We start from the raw sequence: 21,622 nt of genomic DNA on the forward strand, positions 1-21,622 counted from the left end.
TTCTCCTTGCCTCACTAGGATCAAACAATCCCTCCCCTCTCAACTTCACCCCCCACCTTCATAGTTTTCCCCACTGTGACCACACTCCTCTCCTACCCCCTACCCCCACCTCAATCTACTTTCCAACTCGCTTCCTCTACTCTCCGATGGAAGATTATGGGGGAAGGCCGTTCTGTGCAATTGCCAGTGAATCATACAACATGGAAACAGGCCTTTCAGGCTACTGAGTTCATACTGACCTTCAAGCACCCACTTACACTCCCCACATTCCCATCAACTCCCTCCAGATTCTACCACTCACTCACACACTAGGGACAATTTACAGCAGCCAATTAGCCTACCAACCCATGCGTCTTTGGCATGTGGGAGGAAACTGGAAGACCCAGAGCAGTCACAAGGGAGCATTTAAACTCAGATAGCACCAGAGTTAAGTATTGAACCTGGGTCACTGGAGCTGTGAGGCCGCATCTCTACTAACTGAGCCACTGTGCCGCCCTACATTGTGTGTGAGGTGTGCTTGGCTGTGGTCAATGCCTTGGGCCTCATGTACAGCAGAATGTCAGAGCCTACCCCAAAATGATGGGCTATCACCTCACCAAGCACCTTTACATACAGGAACTTCCAGCTCACTACATACTATATGGTTTAGTTATTTGCTTTATACATGATACAATGCTCTGCAGAGGCTCACAGGTGTTTGGACCCCTCTGAGCAAGTTTGGGTTATGCCTAATGTTTGCAAAATGAATTCATAGCCTATTGCATTTAGAGCTGTGAATGCAGAAACATTGAATATTCATATATTTTGGAAAACTTTTTTTTGGGCTTTCAAAACAACAATAAACTCACATTTGTATTGAGGATATATAATCATGGAAACAATATCTGTGCTTTGTATGTAATCCAGTTTGTTGTGTGTGTTTTTTTTAAATTACAGTTTAATAAAAGTGACTTGTTAACCACCAATATCTCGTGTTACGTTCTATAAGAATTTCTTATGTATAACTTGTTAATTCTCAAGAAAATATGTTATGAATCTGTCTGCCTATGATTGCATTGGTTATAAATATATTAACACCTGGTTCTGGATCTTGTGCTGGGGAGGGACAACAGGAGACGAGAAGGGGGACTGATAGAGGGGGATGACATGAGGCTGATGGATTCAGTCGTTCAGCCCCTGCGTAACACAAAACCAAATGTGCAGTTTGCAAGTGACCTCATGGGTTTCCTCCGGGTGCTCCAGTTTCCTCCCACATTCCAAAGACGTGCAGGTTGGCAGATTAATTGTCCACTGTAAACTTCCCTTAGTATGTGAGTGGAGGAACCTGGGGGGGGAGCTGATAAGAAGGTAGAGAGAATAAAAAATGGGATTAATGTAGGATTAGTGTAAATGGGTGGTTAATGGTCGGCAGGGACTCAGTGGATTGAAGGATCTGTTGCCATGCTGCCCCTCTCTATCACTCTCTGTCAATAGAACTCTGACAATGGCAGGCACGGTAGCGTAAGCGGTAAGCGTAATGCTATTACAGTGCCAGAAACCCAGGTTCAATTCCGGCCACTGTCTGTAAGAAGTTTGTACGTTCTCCCTGTGTCTGCGTGAGTTTCCTCCGGGTGCTCCGGTTTCCTCCCACATTCCAAAGACGTACGGGTTAGGAAGTTGTGGGCATGCTATGTTGGCGCCAGAAGTGTGGGAACACTTGCGGGCTGCCCCCAGAACACTCTACACAAAAGACGCATTTCACTGTGTGTTTCGATGTACATGTGACTGATAAAGAAATCTTAACTATTAAAATTAAGACAGACAGCCTTATTTAGCTGTTTCCCCCTGTCCTGGCTCTGTTAAAACCAAAAACAGACAAGTTCACACCAAGTTGTTGATTTTTCACAATTTAATCGCTCATATTTCTGGGAGTTTCTTCATTACTAGTGTTGGATTGTGCTTTAACCAAAGAAACTGAAGGTCATACCACATTCATGTTCGTAGATGTCCCAATCTGCTCCTTGCTCAGTACACCAGAGTAGTAACAACTCCGGTTTACAATCAGTAGCCTTGCTACCAGAGTTGCTTTAAGATAAGAAAATTGGAAGATTTTATGTAATTATTGCATTCAATCAGTCTGCTTCTTATGCCAGAGGTAAAATATACCCAGCAGATACTTGTCAATCAAGCAACAAATCTACCAAACATGGGAGCAGTTACAATTTCCTTTGTTATTTTGGTTCAGCATTAAGAAGTCTAGTAAATAGCAGAGTCATTGGGAATAGAAATGGCTATTCCCAGAGAATATGCAGCTTGCGCAGAGAACTTGCAGTTTACTGTACCTGTGCCCTGGTGAATCATGCCTGTTTCCCTAATGTCTTCAATAAGAGCCTAACAAATCCCTTAAAAATCAGAATTCGTTCCTACAGTGAGGTGAAAATAGGGAGACTAATCCTTCTGCTCCCAGAATCAGCGATTCATCCCCAGACCACTGCTGGTAAATTGGAATAAATGAGCACACTTGTATTTTATGGCTGCCAGCTTTGCTTCCTCAGATATCCTCCAGTCATGCCTGCAGGAAATTGGAACAGGAGACTTATACAGCAAACCAGTAATAGACTGAGCATAGAAGGCTGGTGTGACCTCACCTGCTCTTGAGTTTTATGGGTTGTCGGAGGTTTCCTGAATCTCAGCAAGGTAGCTTTAACTCCTCAAAATAAAATCAGAAAACTACACGCGATGCAAAACTGAAATAAAACAGAAAATGCTGAAAACTGTCAGCAGGTCAGGCAGCGTATATGGAAAGAATTAGAGACTCTCACTCGGGTATGTGTTCCCAGCACCAACTCTCACTGTGTACAGGTCCCTGGCACTGACTCCCACTACGGTACACGTCCCTGACACTGACTCCCACTGCGGTACACGTCCCTGACACTGACTCTCACTGTGGTACACGTCCCTGGCACTGACTCCCACCGTGGTACACGTCCCTGACACTGACCCTCACTGTGGTACAGATCCTTGGCACCGACTCCCACTGTGGTACACGGCCCTGGCACTGAGTCTCACTGTGGTACACGGCCCTGGTGCTGACCATCACTAGTGTACAGATGCCTTGAATTGATGTTCACTGGGGTACAAGTCCCCAGCACTGACATTCACCCCAGTAATGACTTTCATTTGGTACGTCCCCTCTCTGCAGCATAGGTCTCTGACACTGATTCTCACTGAGGTGCAGGTCTCTGACTCTGAATCTCACTGGGGTATAGGTTCCCTAGAACTTACCTGAACAGGGACACACAGTTCCTGGCAGTGACTTGATGGAATAAAAATTTAGGGCACTTGAGTGGCACAGCTAGTAGATCTGCAGCCTCACAGCTCCAGTGACCCGGGTTCAGTCCTGACTCGGGTGCTGCCTGTGTAGAGTTTGCGTATTCTCCATGTGGCCACGTGGGTTTTCTCCGTTTGCTCCAGTTTCCTCCGACATTCCAAAGACGAGCAGGTTGGGAGGTTAATTGTTCACTGTAAATTGCCTCAGGTGTACAGGTGAGTAATAGAATCTGGTGGGGGGGTGGGGGTGGTTGAGGGAAATCTGGAGAGAATAAAATGGGGTAAGATTAGTGTAGATAGGTGCTTGATGGTCGATGTGTACTGCAGGGACTGTTTCCATGCCGATCACTCAATGACACTATTTCCCCGGCACTGATTCTGACTGGATCGCAGTTTCCCAGACCTCGTCCTTCACTGAGGCACCTTCCTCTTGGCATGAACACAATATGTTCCTGTCACTGATTTTTACTGGATATGGTTTCCTTGGCACCAAATTGTTTGGATACGATTTCACCCGCACCAACTGTGCATATTTGGCCACTCGTCATGAAAAAGTCTGGGCAATGGCACATGACAATATCATGTGATTGAATCTCCAGGAATCCACCCAACCTGAGTTGATACCCTAATCCATGTTTCTCGTACAGATGCTTCTCATGAATCCAGAAAGTTAGTTCACATATATTATGTATATTTCCCAACATATCAAATAAACCTTGCCCACCTCCTCTTCAGGGTTTCTGTTACATATTTCCCACTGGAGTGGACAGATGACCGAAACATTCTGGCCCTTTTTTCAAGCAGCAGCAGCGAGGCTGCAGGTTAATGGCCCATTACATTCTGCACATCAGCTCCCTCTAGTGCTACAGCTGAGATCCTGCACCACTTGTGCAAATGTGTGCCTTTTTATCAAAGGAACCATAGAATGATACAGCACAAAAAGTGGACATTCAGTGCATCATGTCATGCTGGATTTTTAATAAAATTATTTGACTAATCCTATTTCCTTGCATTGTTCCTATTAAACTGTAAATTCACTTTTCCTGTGATTTTCTTCACAATTTTCCTTTGAATGTTACTTCTTCCACACACCCTCCTGCAGTTTGAGTTTGCACATTCTCCCTGTGATCGTGTGGGTTCCCTCCAAGTGCTCAGGTTTCCTCCCACATCCCAAAGATGCATTGGTTGGTAGGCTAATTGGCCACTGTAGATTGCCTCCAGTGTGTAGGTAAGTGGTAGAATCTGCAGGGAGTTGATGGGAATGTGGGGAGAATAAAATGCGCTTAGTGTAGGATTAGTGTAAATAGGTGCTTGATGGTCCATTGCTGTGCTGTATCTCTCTGTGACTCACGTTACTGATCCTACTGCTGCAGGAAACAGTTACTCCGTACTCACAATCAACAAAACTTTCTCTGTGACAAGGTGTCTCCAGCACCTCAACATTCATGCAATGGCCCTCCCGTGAATCAGGATGTGAGATTAATCAGTCTGTCTAGGGTGGTCTAACACGGGGATGACAGGCTGAATATCAATTCACCTCCACTTATAATACACCTATAGGTTGCGCACTATGCTTCAAGAAACATCAGCATGCACGTGTTGAATCTTCAATGAATGAAAGAGTTATTCTAATTAAATATACTATATGCTTTATAAACTAGCAAGATTAAAACATTTTGTTTAATTAGAATCTATATGATTTTAAATTTGTTTTGGTTGCTTTCTGATATAGCACAATGGATATCCAGAGTGTAGGTAAAAAATATTGGCATTGTCAGTCATGGTTCCTGTGTGTTTGTCTACTTTATAGGCAATGAGGGTTGGGCACACATCTGAAGGGCAGTCAGTGTAGGTGGAGGTGAACCACGTCCATCATGAAAACAGACATTCAGCGGTATAATTGTAAGAGAGGGGTACATAAATATGGGAAGTGCAGCCGTGGTTATATAACCAGTCTGTTATTCAAAAATCTTGCATAATGATCCAGAGGTGCAGGTTCAAATCCCAGTATGGTAGCTGGTGAATCTAGTTCATTAATCTTAAAAAATCTGGAAAAAAAATCACTGAAGCAAAAACAAAATTATGTGGGTAGTGGAAATCTGAAGTCAAAACACAAAATGTAGGGACTGCTCAGCAGGTCAGGCAGCGTTTGTGGAGAGAGGCATGGTTAATGTTTTTGGTCAATGACATTTCATCAGAACCAAAAGTGACCAGAAATGTTGCTTAGGAAATAACATTAGTCACTGTCGCCTGGAATTGCTTAATGTGACACCAGGCACCACTCCCAGACCTATAGTTGACTCTTAACTGCCCTCTGCTCTAGCTGCAAGCTCTTCAATGCACTCACTCACCTCCACCTTTTCAAGTGTGGGTGAGAAACATGCAACAACTCGTACTAAATATCTTACATAAATATACTTGATTCCCTAAGTTTTATAATCAGAATCAATGGAAAATTAGAGAAATTTATGGTCTTTCAATCAATCTCACTGGCTGAAAGAGATAACAAGGTGGTGAAAAAGACTATGCCAATGCCATTGGCTACATTTGACCATGTGACCCATTTTTTATTGATGTCCAATGTGATGAGATTAAGAGGGAGGTTACTTGGACAGAATTGGTTGTTGGGAAACATGTGATCGCTAAATCTCATCTGTCATTAGTTTGCATAGAACTGCAGCGTGCAGCAGGTGTGGTGCGTGGGGAAAAGCTGACACTTAACCAGATTTTCTTGTGCAAGAGAAGTTCTATTCCAGCCTGTGTTAGCAAAACAATGAGAAAAATATGAAGTGCAGGGACAGGGTTCAATATTTTCATCCATTTTGTTTTAATCAACCTAATGGAGACTAGATCTTCTGTGATGTTACCCAATGGCATGTTCTGATGATTGCTGTGACTCCTCTGGAAGTGAAACATGGTGGTGGTTTGTCAGTCATTTTAATGATAGATGTTGCTTAGCAAAACAATGAGAAGAGTATGAAGTGCAGGGACAGGGTTCAATATCTTATCCTGCCAACTGTATTATCCCCCAATTGTATGATTGAAAGAGGTTCCCACCTCCTGCACTTGCCACTGGATACCTAATTATCTTGCAAGCGCCTGCTTGAGATTCGCAAGGTTGAACTTGTTGGCCATGAGTCTCCTGGTGTGCATCATTATTTGATCAAATAGGTGGGTTAGAGTAAGCACCACCCAGAAAATGTTTGACTGACAGCAAGACAGTTAAGCTTTCTCAATGTCCTTGTTGTTCACAGGCATTCAAAAGCAAGTTTTATTTCATTTTTTTCCATCAAAGATTATTACAATTAATAAAAACACAAAAACAAAATGTTTTTAAATAAATAAAATTTTACAGCATTTTTTTAAAAAAAGTATTAAAATCACAGAATGGCTCAGGGTCCATACCAACTCTATGTAAGAGTAGCCGGTGGCATGAAAGCAACAGTGTCACATGGGCAACCTTGGTCTTCACTCTGTCACAGGCAATCACTTTGCTCTCCCAACCTCTCTATAACTTAAAATGCTCCTGTTTTCTCACTTCTCCAGTTCTGGGGAATGGTCATTGACCTTTGACTGTTTCTCTCCACTGCTGCTGCCTGACCTTATGATTAACCCCAGCATTTTATCTAGTTCGGCATCTACAGTTTTGATTTGCTTTCCAGTTACCTCGGACCGCTCTGTTCTTGTATCTGTTTTAGTATTGTGCCCTCTCATTCTTTATACAAAAATACATTTCTCAACATTAAAAATCATTGCCACTGATCCACCCATTCTACTAGCTTATGTATTACAATGTTCCTCCTTGAAATTCCTTACCAGCTTCTTCACAGTTTACCATATTTCTAAGTTTTGTGCCATCTACAAATTTGGAAATTGCACAATGCCCAAGTCCAAATTGCTAAAATATATTAAAAATTTGGTGCTATTGGTACCCACCCCCGGAGGAACCCACAGTAAACTTTCTTGTCATCTGAGAAGCAACCTTTCCCTACTACTCTCTGCTTCCTCTCACCTAGGCAATTTTCTATCCATGCTGCTACCTACCCATTTACTCCATGTGCTTCATTTTTGATGTGCCTCTTAATCAAATGCTCTTTGAAGGTGTACATATACCAAATCAAACCCATTTTTCTCTTTAACTCTCTCTGCTATTTTATCAAGAAACACAATCAAGTTAGTTGGATATGAATTGGTTTTAACACATTCACTTTGGCTTTCCAGTCAATCGACGCTTTTCCAGGTAACTGCTAATTCTTTACCTGATTATGGTTCCTCTTACTTACCCCACCACCGGTCTCCCATTAATCACTGCACCCTTTTTTGAACAAGGATGTAACATTTGCAATTTTCTAGTCTTAAGGGACCATCCCACTTGGATGGTTATAGTCAGGGCCTCTGCAATTTCTTCCTTTTTGCTTCCCACCCAGATTAGATGATTTATCCACTTTAAGCACAACTGGACTTTCTTGTGTTTCCTTTTCATCAACTTTTAGCTCATCCAGAATCTCAACAATATCTTCCTTTGCTGAGATTAACCTTAACTGGACTTTCTTGTGTTTCCTTTTCATCAACTTTTAGCTCATCCAGAATCTCAACAATATCTTCCTTTGCTGAGATTAACCTTATTTCTTACCTTTCTTCCTCACAGCGGTAAGCCTCCATTGAAATGAAAGGCCCCATGGATCCTGTGCCAATTGTACGCTGGTGTAGAATCTGTTAGCATTTTCCTCAGCCAAAGTACTGGGAAATTCAAGCAAATTCCTACTTCCACCACTGGACTCCTTGCAAACTTATTTTTGAACTCCAATGTCTCAGCAAATGTGCCTACTTTTCATTTCTTTCCAACTTTAAGTGAACCCCAATACCTTATTCCTGTGCCTTTTTATGTTATTATTCATCTATGCCACTATTTTGAAAACATCTTTATCCCTAATCATAGATTCATTTAGTCCTCCCCTCATCATTTTCCAAGCAGGGTGTAATCTTCTTATTCTCCCTACCAAAATGCACCACCTCATACTTTCCTATAATGAAATGCAGTTACTAGTTACATGATTATTTTGCAAGTTTATACTTTCTGAACAGGTCAACAGCCCACTGAAATTCCCGTCTTAGATCAGACGTAAAGAATCTCTTAGAAGAAATGCTGCACGTTCCTGAAATCTATCCAGAAGTTTTGTTTCCAGAAGAAAATGGGGGAAATGAAACTCAAGGTTGATGATTTCATCCAATTAGAGTACATGACCATTTATTCGCAGGCCTTTGTTTTTGGTGAGTCAATCAAATTGGGTTTGGATCATTTGGATCACATTGATAATGGTGATGAGGACCAATGATTATGACCATTTAGGGCATTTTGATTGGAGAAGGTCCAGAGCTCTGTCATATGTCAGTTCTAACTGTGAGCAGCATTAGAAAGGAGAAGGTTCACGCCACAGAATCACCCGATTTCGTGGCAGCTTTCTTTGACAACTGTACATGCTCATTCTCCAGATTGCTGTCAGTTTTATGTGTAATAACGGCAAAGACTGACAGTTTCACTGTCATTACAATGACAGAATCCATCCTTTCACATTTCTGCACATTCATGTTTGGATTTACTTCTCTGAGAGTGGGGGAAATATGTGCCCTATCTACGCCTTCCATTGCCACCTGGAACCACAGTAAGGATAGATCAAACTAAACCATAATGCACCTAATCATACACTTCTTCTGAGTATAAATTAACTTAACAACACCAATGCCTCTAGCACTATATCACTGGGCAGAATCTCTAACTAGAAAATGAATTAAATGTTTTGTAGACAGCCAAAGAAAGCATAAACTTTGATCAATAAAGAAGATAACAGTAATTCTTAAAGACAGCATTGCAGTGAGTTGAGTACACTGAAATCTCAGAATGAAATCTGTGATGATACAGGTACCACAGTTACAGACAACTCATGTAATTAGATGTTTATTTTAAGTCATTGTCAGAGTGCAGGCATCAATGGGAATTCTACTTCATTTTGCCCATCCCTAATTGCCTTTGAGAAAACGGTGTTGATGAGTCAATTTTTTGATCTACTGTAGTACATGTGTTGAAGGTGCCCTCAAAGTTGTGCCAAGAATGAAATTTCAGGAATATATCCCAGCAATACTGAAACATTAATGATCTGTCTCTACATCAGGATGGAAGGTGACTTGAAGGTGATGATGTTCACAGTTTTCAGACTGGTATTTAACACACATGGAAGCATTTTAATTCAATTTTCAAAAATTGTTCTTTGTTATTTTAGTTCTTAGTAAGTATCTCTGGTAATTTAATCTTACTCAAAATCAATACCCTGTGGTGAAAACAAAATACAACTTTGAACTTTTCACAATTAGGGGCAAATGGCTGAGCTAGCAATGTGTTTCATTCTCTCCAGTTTTGTCTACATTCCTCCCTCATGTCCTAAAGGTGGTGACTCAGACTGGAGTAAAATTTTGGCAACACTAACGGGCAGATCTCCAATGGATATTCTTAAAATGTGATCTCTCTGTAACTGCACGGAGAGCTGGAAACATGATGGGCTGGAGGGCCTGTGTCTGCACTGTATGACACTATGATGGAAGGTGCTAGTACTAGCAATGAACAAGACTCCTGAAGAATATCTTGGGCTACTTATTTAATAATGTCACATCAATTTTGCAAGTGCAGAAGCATCCAAAATGGCAGATGTTCACCCTTGGTTGGAAGTATACCATTCATGTTGAAATGAGCATCAGCAACATATTCACTTTAAATGGACATTATGTTCCTTCTTAATGCAAGTAAGGGGCCCAACACCTGCTTGATGCTCCTGTCGGATCCAGTTATCTTCGAATCTGCAGGTTCTTTCAAGAGTCCGAGAATGAGTTGAAAACAACTTGGTGCTTCACAAAGCTTTATTGGAAAAGTTTAAAACAAAGAAACAGTCACAGAGTACATGGCACTAGCTTTACTGCTGGGAGATGAGCCGAGACAAAAGTAACTAAAGATGAGCTAGGGCCGGGGTGGGGGGAAGAGAGCAAGAGAGAGATTAACAAAAAACAACCCCTTTTAATACTTGAGATAAGAAGTACTCCTTAGCTAACAATAGTCCAATCAGAAAACCTATTAGATACCTGTGGCCAAACCAACCAATGATAAAACACATATTCACCTGATGGACGAACCAAGAAGCTAGGAAGCGGCCATTCCTTGTACAGCCACTTGAGGTGTATTAAACACTATACGTGTTAAAAAACTAATTAAAACAGTCGAATCCAACACTCCCTTGCTTTGAACTTAGTTGGTTCAGAAGATATGCGATCTAACAATGGCCCTCTGACACTGGCTGCCATCAGAAAGCTAAGCTTTGGTAAGCAACATTTATGTGAAAGTGCCAACATGAGAAATGGATCTGCATCCTTTGATTCTACTGCAGCTCTCAAGACTGATTCCAGCATTTGAAGGATGTCCTTGTAATTATTGGTCTTCCTTTCTTCTTTGAGTTGAATAACTGAGCATTAGCTTGCACTGATTCTCCAACAGTAATGCGAAGGAATCCACCTACTGAACTTGTGCCAACAGCAATACTCATTTGAATAGAGAGGGAAGGCGGCAAGCAAGGTAAGTATTAGCCAATGTGTTCCTTTTGTTTCTTCCATTGCTTACAAGTGTCTAGTGCTTATGAGTTCTGTAATAATGTGATAATTTTAAATTTTTTTAATGGCTCAAATGATTTTTCATAGCTTTTAAATGTCCATAAGTATCAGAGACATTGGGAACCATACATATTTTTCAAAAGTTTGACAGTCGGTTAAACTGTGTTTGTGGCTACCTCATCGGCTATATTTCACCCCATAATGCACTACTGCTGTGCATTCCTATCACTGAGGATGATGGCAGCTTGGATGATCATAGAGAAAGTCTGTACATCGGCACCCAGTATTAGCCCATTATGTTAGGTAGCAATGATGGATCCACTAAAAGCTGGTGCAGATTAAGCATTTATTCAGCATCTCATAACATTCTAAAGTACACCACAACCAACTAATGCCACTGCTGTTACGTAAAGTAAATGTGACAACAAATTTGAAAATAGTGTCTCCTCCGCACCCAACTTACAGAAATGAAATAACATCTCTGCGCTGAAGATAAAAAATATGTAGTGAATTCAGTGACATAGAAAAGTTAAATAAGAAATTATAGTACCATATAAATTTAATCATTGGCCTGAATTATACAAATAATGTAACAGGGAGGTCATTGGTCCTCAGCATTATAGAACCATAGAACCATAGAACAGTACAGCACAATACAGGCCCTTTGGCCCACAATGTTGTGCTGACCTTTAAACCACACCTAAGACTATCTAACCCCTTCCTCCCACATATCCCCCTATTTTAAATTCCTCCATATGCTTATCTAACAATCTCTTGAATTTGGCAAATGTACCTGCCTCCACCACCACCCCAAGCAGAGCATTCCATGCCCCAACCACTCTCTGGGTAAAAAAACTTCCCTCTGATATCTCCCTTGAAATTCTCACCCATTACTTTAAAGCCATGCCCTCTCGTATTGAGCATTGGTGTGTTGGGAAAGAGGCGCTGGCTGCCTATCTATTCCTCTTAATATTTTGTATACCTTCATCATGTCTCCCCTCATTCTCCTTCTCTCCAAAGAGTAAAGCCCTAGCATCCTTAGTCTCTCCTCATAATCCATACACTCCAAACCAGGCAGCATCCTGGTAAATCTCCTCTGCACCCTTTCCAACACCTCCACATCCTTCCTATAATGAGGTGACCAGAACTGGACACAGTACTCCAAGTGTGGTCTAACCAGAGTTTTGTAGAGCTACATCATTACCTCGCAGCTCTTAAACTCGATCCCAAAACTTATGAAAGCTAACATCCAATAAGCTTTCTTAACTACCCTACCCACCTGTGAGGCAACTTTCAGCGATCTGTGGATATGAACCCTTAGATCCCTCTACTCCTCCACACTACCCAGAATCCTGCCATTAACCTTGTACTCCGCCTTGGAGTTTGTCCTTCCAAAATGTACCACCTCACACTTCTCCGGATTGAACTCCATCTGCCACTTCTCAGCCCAGCTCTGCATCCTATCAATATCCCTCTGCAATCTTCGACAGTCCTCCATGCTATCCACAACACCACCAACCTTTGTGTTGTCTGCAAACTTGCTAACCCACCCTTCTACCCCCTCATTCAAGTCATTAATAAATATCACGGAAAGTAGAGGTCCCAGAACCGATCCTTGTAGGACATCGCTAGTCACAGCCCTCCAATCTTAATGCACTCCCTCCACCACAACCCTCTGCTTTCTACAGGCAAGCCAATTTTGAATCCACACAGCCAAGCCTCCCTGGATCCTGTGCCCTCTGACCTTCTGAAGAAGCCTACCATGTGGAACCTTGTCAAATGCCTTACTAAAATCCATGTAGACCACATCTACTGCACTACCCTCATCAATCTGTCTGGTCACCTCCTCAAAGAATCCTATCAGGCTTGTGAGACATGATCTTCCCTTCACAAAGCCATGCTGGCTGTCCCTAATCAGTCCATGATTCTCTAAATGCTCATAGATCCTATCTCTAAGAATCCTTTCCAACAGCTTGCCCACCACAGATGTAAGGCTCACTGGTCTGTAATTCCCTGGACTATCCCTACTACCTTTTTTAAATAAGGGGACAACATTTGCCACCCTCCAATCCTCCTGTACCATTCCCGTGGACAACGAGGACTCAAAGATCCTAGCCAACGGTTCAGCAATCTCCTCCCTCACCTCGCAGAGCAGCCTGGGGAATATTCCGTCAGGCCCCGGGGACTTATCTGTTCTAATATTTTCTAACAGCTCCAACACATCCTCTCTCTTGATATATACATGCTCTAGAACATTAAACTTACCAACACTGTCCTCCGCATCATCAAGGCCCCTCTCCTTGGTGAATACTGAAGAGAAGTATTCATTGAGAACCTCACCCACTTCCACAGCTTCCAGGCACATCTTCCCACCTTTGTCTCTAATCGGCCCTACCTTTACTCTCGTCATCCTTCTGCTCTTCACATAAGTGAAAAAAGCCTTGAGATTTTCCTTAACCCTACTCACCAAGACCTTTTCATGTCCCCTTCTTGCTCTCCTCAGCCCCTTCTTAAGTTCCTTCCTAGCTACCCTATACTCCTCATGAGCCCTATCTGATCCTTGCTGCCTACACCTTATGTATGCTGCCTTCTTCCTCCTAACTAGTTGTTCCACCTCTCTTGTCACCCATGGTTCCTTCCCCCTGCCATTCTTTCTCTGCCTCACCAGGACAAATTTATCCCTAACATCCTGCAAGAGATCCCTGAACAATGACCACATCCCAGTAGTACATTTCCCTTCAAAAATGTTATCCCAATTTACTTGCAAGTTCTAGCCTTATAGCCTCATAATTTACCCTTCCCCAATTAAATATCTTCCTGTCCGCTTTGCTCCTATCCTTGTCCATAACAATGCTAAAGGTTAGGGAGCAGTGATCACTGTCCCCCAAATGCTCAGCCACTGAGAGTGACGATGCTCACCCATTGATTTTATAATCAATAAGATCTAACATCAACTTCTGTGTATACTTAGTTAACTGTAGAAATTTAGAATAAAACCAAAAATGCTGGAAACACTCAGCAGGTCAGGCAACATGATTTAGGCTACAAAGACATGGTTGATTTCTAACTTTTTTCTATTTCTTAACAAATGTCAATGACCTAAAATGATAACTCTGTTTCTCTCTCCACAGATGCTTCCTGACCTGTGGAATATATCCAGAGTTTTCTATTCTTATATAGAATTTGCAGTATCTGTATTTTTTCAGGTTTTTAATCACAAAAACCTAAATGTTGCTGTTAGTAATTTCCTGCTCCTAAACAGAATGACCCATTCTTGACCTCTGCTGATTTTATCAGTGAAGTGGTGAAAACTTTAACCTTTTTCTATCAATTCTCATTATAAAAAAAACACTGAAGTGTTTAGCCTTGTTAAATGAAGTATAACTACTTCACTTAAGTAGTACTTCATGATGCACTAAGCCACCACAATTTCTCTGGTCCTTAAAAGCAGTTTTAAATGTGTGGATTATAATTCCCAAATATAATTGCATCACTGACTGAAATAAATGAAAAAAAACTTAATTTTCAGTTTATTTTCAATATTTCAACTTTTACCACAATTTTTCTATGGACATCCCAATCTTTAATACACACTCTGTAAAATGCTTAAATAACCAGTTAAACATTGTACTTCTGAATTTTCTGGTTAGCTGTGAGACTTCTTCAGCGTGATTGGCTGCTCAGCCAAAATGATTACACCACACTGTTGTTCACCAGAAATTTCATGAACTGACAGCAGCTCAAAGCTGCAGAGATCGCTGGATCTTGTGTACATTGTTCTTTAGGGCAGCTTGACAACTGTCACTTCCCTGCTGACTGCAAACATCCATGACCTTTCAGTGATAATAATTTTCTTAACCTTGTTAGCTTTAGAACTCCCTTAACCAAAGGATGAATGGGAAAGGGTCAAAAGTGCAAATAAAAGTCAAATATATAATGTGTGTCTCAGCAAACAATATGGATATGATTTATAAAATATACTGCTTGGAGCTTATTGTAATCATTGATGCTGGTGTGATAGATGTATTCAATATTTTGCTCCCAGAAGTTACCCATTAAAAGGTCATTCAGGATAATTTTTTTTCTGCCTCACATTTACTTTATGATTTTTTCTTAGATAAAATTAGGTCCAAGACTTATTTAATGTTGCCCAATTCAAATCATTCTTTTTCCTTTTACACATTATTTTCTGAAGTCACACAACACATTTTATAATTCTTGAGCTGTTAACAGCTTTAGCTAAACATCAGTGGAATAGATTAAACAATATCGTACTTCATTGTTTTGAAATATGAACAAGATGCTTAAGCACACAAACGACTCATTCAGGTTTTCAGTCTACTATAATGATGTTTTTTCTGTTCGCCTTTTTCACCATACGTTTACCTATTGACACTTTCAATAGGGTAACCAAAATGGATGCAGGATGAAGAATTGAAGGACTTCAACATACAGCTCTGGAATGCACCATGGCTCCTGATTTGTTCCTGACTGTCTCATTGGATGCTTTGAAGGAAAAATTAACAATCGTACTCAATCATTCTTTTTTTCCTTTATTGCCAATGAGAACGCACCCAACAGATGCTGGGGATTGTCTTTAATCATTTCTATTATCTTATTTCTTCAAATGAAGCTCCACTTGGGATTTCTCATCCCAGCTGTATCATTTCTTTAAATCTAATTTGGTGGATCAAAATTTTCTGGAACAGATGGATAGATTTTTGGACATTAAGGGAATCAAGGAAATGGGTTTAGTACAGGAGAGTGGTGTTGAGCTACAAAAAGGCATGAACTTATTGAACGGCAGAGCAGGGTTGAGGGGCTAAACAGCCTCCTCCTGCATTGTTTTCTGATGTTTTTCTTTACTTAACTGCAGGCCATTTCATGGCATGCCACCTATTGATTATTTTTCCTCTTCCTTCAACTCAAAAAATATTTATTTTGCAGAAAAGCTCACAAGAAACTGGACTCTCAGTGAGTGGTGGCTTAATTCCTGGATCAATGAGATTTAAAGATTGAGTAGGAAGCAGAAGCAAGGTAAGATGATGAAGTGAGGTGAATTTGAGTCAAAATGGGTGCAGAATGGTGAAAAAGACAGATTGGAGTAAGAGAGGGCAAAAAAAGACAGAAAAAAAATGTCATCTTTAAAAAAGTTACATTATAAAAACTTCTAAGAGAAATTTGCTGCTTGCAGGAATGCACATTAAGATTATTATTTACCAAAAAATACCCAGTCAATATCTTCTATATAGTAGACTCCTGATCACATAAATGTGTCGTGATATGTCTCTGATTAAGCTTTGCCATATTTTTTTCTGATAGCAAAGACTGAAAACAGATCCTTCAGTAGTCACTACCCTGTAAACAAATCTGTCTCTCTTTAGCACAGTAGTCTGCTTCTGATTCTTAGCCAGTTCCATATCTATCCAGCTCTTTTATCAGTGAAGCTATGTACTTTCACCTTCTTTTAAAACTGCACTTTTGAACGTAACCAGAAAATCCACAAAGAAATCACACCCACAGGAAATTCTTCATCCATTTTGTCTTACTCTTGAAAAAATTCCAGCTTACTTGTGATGCGTGCCTTATTGCTTTGAAAGGCAGTCTGTCTACCCTTTATGACCTCAATAGTCTTTGATGAAATCTCATAAAATATCTTCCAGAATTTCCCTAGCTCCAGATGTTGGACAAACTAATCAATACTAATCTCATGTGACAAGTTGGTAAGACTTCTGTGTAAGAGAAGTGATTCTGTGATCCCAGTGGAAAGATGGTACTCGCAGGAGATGTGGGTCAGGGAGTATTACAGCCCTACGGTCCCAGTTCCAAAATGAAATTGTGTCTTCCTTTCTGGAAGGAATTGCAGAATCACCACTTCCATGCATAATTGGCAATGTATAACGTCATTTTTTTTTAGAAATAACAAAGCGTTGTCTTTCTTAGTACACTTAGTCCAGCTGTCATAATATTGCAGGCATGATTTTTGCTCTGTAGGTTAGTCAGGATGCACATTACCAGTCCTTTGAAAGTTAAGTATTTTATTTGTATGGTCCCAATACATGCCAATAATTTAATAAAGTATGAAAATGGGTACATCTGAAACCCATCTAGGGAGCTTTGTTACAGAAAAAATGTATATTATTCAAAAGAATTATAAGACTTGCAAGAATTAGATGTGATTCCTAATTGGCGCTGCATAACTCGAAAAGTGAATGACCATCATTTACCCATGAGAACCTTTTTTTGATCATTAAAACGATATCGTTCTCAATTATCAGGACAGTGAAAAGGAATATATAACTATCAAATTACCTGGTTTAACAGTAACTCCATGGTAGGCACATTATTTAGGAGCAGATCTCTGATTCCCCTGTGCCACCACATCATCCAGGGAGACTTAACAGTGTCAGCTTGACATGTCACATCCTGTGATTGATCATGAGAAAGTCAAAAGCTACTTAATGGTGACATGGAATTTAAGTACCCTCTTGTTTGAAACAATTTATGCAAAATCTATGCTGAATTTGCTCATCATTGTTTTGTGCCTTTTATTACATGTAAATAAATGGTCTTTTTATTTCAGCCTGACTATAATGGCTTAACGGTGTGGGGCTTATCAATTTATGAAATAAACAGGAATACAAAACACAGTCACATTGTCTCTTCTGTGTTACAATATAAACAAGATGAAATTATGGATAGGGTGTAGATGTTATTAATATGCATATTCAGAAGATAATTAGTGGTCCTAATGTTAAAATATTAGCTAAAGCTGAGGGGTCATTAAGAAGTGAATTGAGCAGTGATAGAACTTAATAACTCTGTTCTGCACATGGTTATTGCTGCTGGGTGAATCATTAATTTTAAATCAGAGAATAAGAGATATTTATAAATTGTTAAAGGAGTAAGGTGCAATTGCTGGTATGTGGAATTAAGCCACAAGATCATAATGGAACATTATAATTGAATGATGGAACGGGCCTGAGGGGAGTTCTTTTAATATACCCAGTTTCTGAGCCCCACCAGTAATTCTGAACCAATTACTAGGTTTAGAAAAGATTTACTTCATCTTATAGCTCATAGCATAGTTAATCACATGCATATTCTGACACCATTTTCCTCTTAACATTCTGCCTAATTCACACATGTCCCTTAAGAGTCATGGGATTGGAAATCTTAGTGTACTCCAAAGTCTGTGCTAAACTCTTTGTGGTTGTTCTCTCAGCCCATCAAACTCACTTGAGACCTGGCCATAAAATGGGTCTTTGCACAGTTTCTCATTCAAAAATGTGCTGCTTGTACCTCCTCTACCAAAGCCAAGGTGTCCATCACAGGTTCAATTAGGACTGTAGCTGGGTTTGGGTTTAGGGTGGTGGGGAGATGGTTAGGAATCACACTGACATCATTGTGGAGGGATCAGGGGCCTGGAGCTCAGCTGCTGGGCAGAGAGTAGGGGAAAGATGCTGGTGGTAGAAGGTGTGGAGTCTCAAAGGGACGTGGATCAGGGAGGGGTAGAGAAGTAGGGTCTCCTGTTGAAGGGGTGTTGGGGGAAGTAGATTTAATGTGGGGTGCCCACGCACTTAAGTAACCATTTCACTTACCTGTGTGTATCCCAGTCTGATTTGGTGATTGTCAGAACATGTTCTGCCAAGATAGCATCCTCAAGACAAACTTAGTCCTGTAATGCACCAAAGAGAATGTTGGATAGGAAATAACTTCTTCCCATGCAGCTCTGACATGGAAATCATGTAAGGGTTACAGGGTTGATTCACAACAGGAACCAGTCGAATATTATAGGTGATGCAAAATGAACCAAAATCATTGCGCTTTACTCATGGGAAAAAGCAGTGATATGCAGTTGAATTTCCCAGCAATGATAATGCTCACACTTCCAGTAAAACCATACTCCTGTTTTGATGTCAAGGTCCCCAGTATACAGTAGTATTTTTGCATTTAGAACAGAATGGTTCCATATCAACTTGACATCCTGCATTTGCACCCACACCAACAGTGGTAGAATAAAATTGCATCTCCCAATTCTCCAAACTGTATTGCAAAGAAATCCTGTGCTATGAACAGGTTTATTTTCCTGATTTCATTCATATAAATAACAATGTCTTGTTTCTGTTATGCAGCCCTGAATCCCCGATGTAAGGGTACTTCTTTGGCTACATGCTGTGTCTGGATCACCAGAGCTTATGGGGGCTGTTGAGTTTTTTTTTCCCTTCTCATTAGGTTAAAAAAGATCATTTTTGGTCTTGACAATTCCAGTGATAAATTACATTGGCTGAGAATCTACAGTGGAAATTTGGGATCACTGTGTCCATGATCTGTGCAAAATAACAATTGGAAAATTATGCAGTGTCTCCCAACAAGTCATGCTGCTCCTTCAGAAACAACTTGTCAGGAGGATATTCCTAAAATCTGGTCATGTTGTTTCCATCCAACACATTCTTCCTGTGACCTCAAAACTTTGGAATGCATTCTCCCTGCTTAGATCTCTCTTCCCTTGTGATTGATATTCTTTTAAAACCAAAGCTTATTGATGCCTGCCTCCTACTGAGCAAGAGAATCACTCACATGCTCATTTTCAGACTAAGCAGAAATGTCTTCACCTGCAGGGAGAGTGAGGCCCATTCACCTTCAAGGGGCAATCCACACGCTTTCTCTATTTGTATGAAACGTGGCATTTTTACATATACTTTGGGATAAAGTATATCCATGGACATCAGTTCAGTTATAAACTTTAAGTCAACCCAAAATGAGAAGGTGCATCATCAGCCACTTCTGATGTTACTCTCCCTGCATGATCATTTTGTGTCTTAAAGAGCAGAGTCCTATGTTGTGTTGATTAACCCTCTTATATATGCTCCTCTCTGTGTGTCCCACTTCACTACTTTCTTGGTGTGTCTCATCTTTTCTCCAGTGGTTAAAGTGGATTTTTTTTTAAACTTGATGTAAAAATGGCCAATTTAGCAGTGTGATAACTCGCAGACTGTTCAACCCTGATCAGGGCTAAATTTGCTGCACAAAGTTTATTAGGCACACCGGGTAATACCCTAAATGCATACATTAATGGACCTCTGTGACAGATCCAGCTGCTGTGGTCTTACTTATGTCTCCATAAGTAAGGCCTCAGTACCTTACCACTGGTGATTCTCAGCTTTCTGTCTCAGATATTTATTTTCTCTTAAAAGGCTGGTAAGGGGTGTTTAAACAAGTAATAATTCTGTGAAGACACAGCACTAGAAGGTGCAACTTATATTGGTTACTTAAATTAGGTCCACAGGTATCAAAGTTACTCTTACAGCGATATATTCTCAGTCACACATATGAGTAACTTTCTATATTTTGAATAATTCAGGGGTATATTAATACAAGTTTTTCAGATGCTGAAGCAAAGATTCATGAAAAACCTCATTTTATTTCCTTAAAATATCAAAATATTTCTTATGGTCTCTGAACAAACTCTAGATGTAGGAATAAGAGAAGAAATTCTTCTTCTCAAAACTCATAACAAGGAGAAGAAACCTTCACTGGAATGTGGGCCCAAATGGCTGATGAAAAAATAATGAGTAAGCAGGACATCCTAAAGGTCGTATTTGTCCACAGCTGATGGTTCCCAAGAGAACCATTGGCAACCTCTTTCTGGCTGGTCAGCTTACCTCTGACTTCCATGTTTCACGACACATGTGTTGAAGTCTGGAAGTCAAATTCTTGTGCATCATTCCTCCCATTCTGTCACTGGGTCCAGTGGTGGAGCACTGACATGCTGAGCCAAGAAGCTGGATGCGCATCACATCTGGCCCCTGAAGTATGAAAGGCCAAGGGTCAGGTGACAGTGACAACACTATTGACCCCCATGGTCGGATAATAGCATTGCCTATTAGGTCAGAAGCTACACCACTGTCAATCAAGGTTTGGCTCCACCCCATTAGGTAAACATCTTTGTCTTGCTGGACCACTCGGATTGGTCTGTGCGAGCACCTTTGTTCCTGGGCACATCTACTATTGGCCTGTTTAAAACACCTTTGTCTTTGCTGGGCTACCCAGCCCCCCAGCAGCATAAAAGTGTTGCATGTTTGGTTTTTCTCTCTCTCTGTCTCTGAGGATGTTGAGGTAAGCTGTGCACTACTTCAGGGCAGTTAGTTAAGGACTCCCAAGACCAAAGAGCCAATGTTTGTCCAGAATCAGGGTGTCCAAACATTGTATTGTTTACTCCTTGATCATTTGTACCCAGTTATTGTGTATGTGTGTGTACCTCACCCCCGTTGCGATTTCCCTCCACATTCGCAATCTCCTGCTTGAGAGTGTGTGAGTGTGCATCTGTTCCCATTCATTCTGTCCCCATGTATGTCTTTGTTAATAAACCATTTTTAAATTACAAAGACTGTGTGTCCAGACCTTTATCTTTAAGATACCAAAAGAACCTTTCTCACAACAGCCCCTTACTTTAATCTGGTTGTGACTACATAAGTAATGTAGCCCACTTCATTTTAATTGGGTTTGACTACTTGTGTAAAAAGATTTGTGCTGGTAAGTAAAAACAGCTTTCCCAGTGTATTTCCAGCATCTGCAATGTTTTGCTTCTTCTGCTGCAATTTTGTTTTTATTCTTTTTTTCTATTTTTCTTTTCCTCCTCTGTTTTGACTCACTTGCTTTG

Source organism: Pristis pectinata, chromosome 28 (assembly GCF_009764475.1).
Source record: "Pristis pectinata isolate sPriPec2 chromosome 28, sPriPec2.1.pri, whole genome shotgun sequence".
NCBI classification, from domain to species: Eukaryota; Metazoa; Chordata; class Chondrichthyes; order Rhinopristiformes; family Pristidae; genus Pristis; species Pristis pectinata.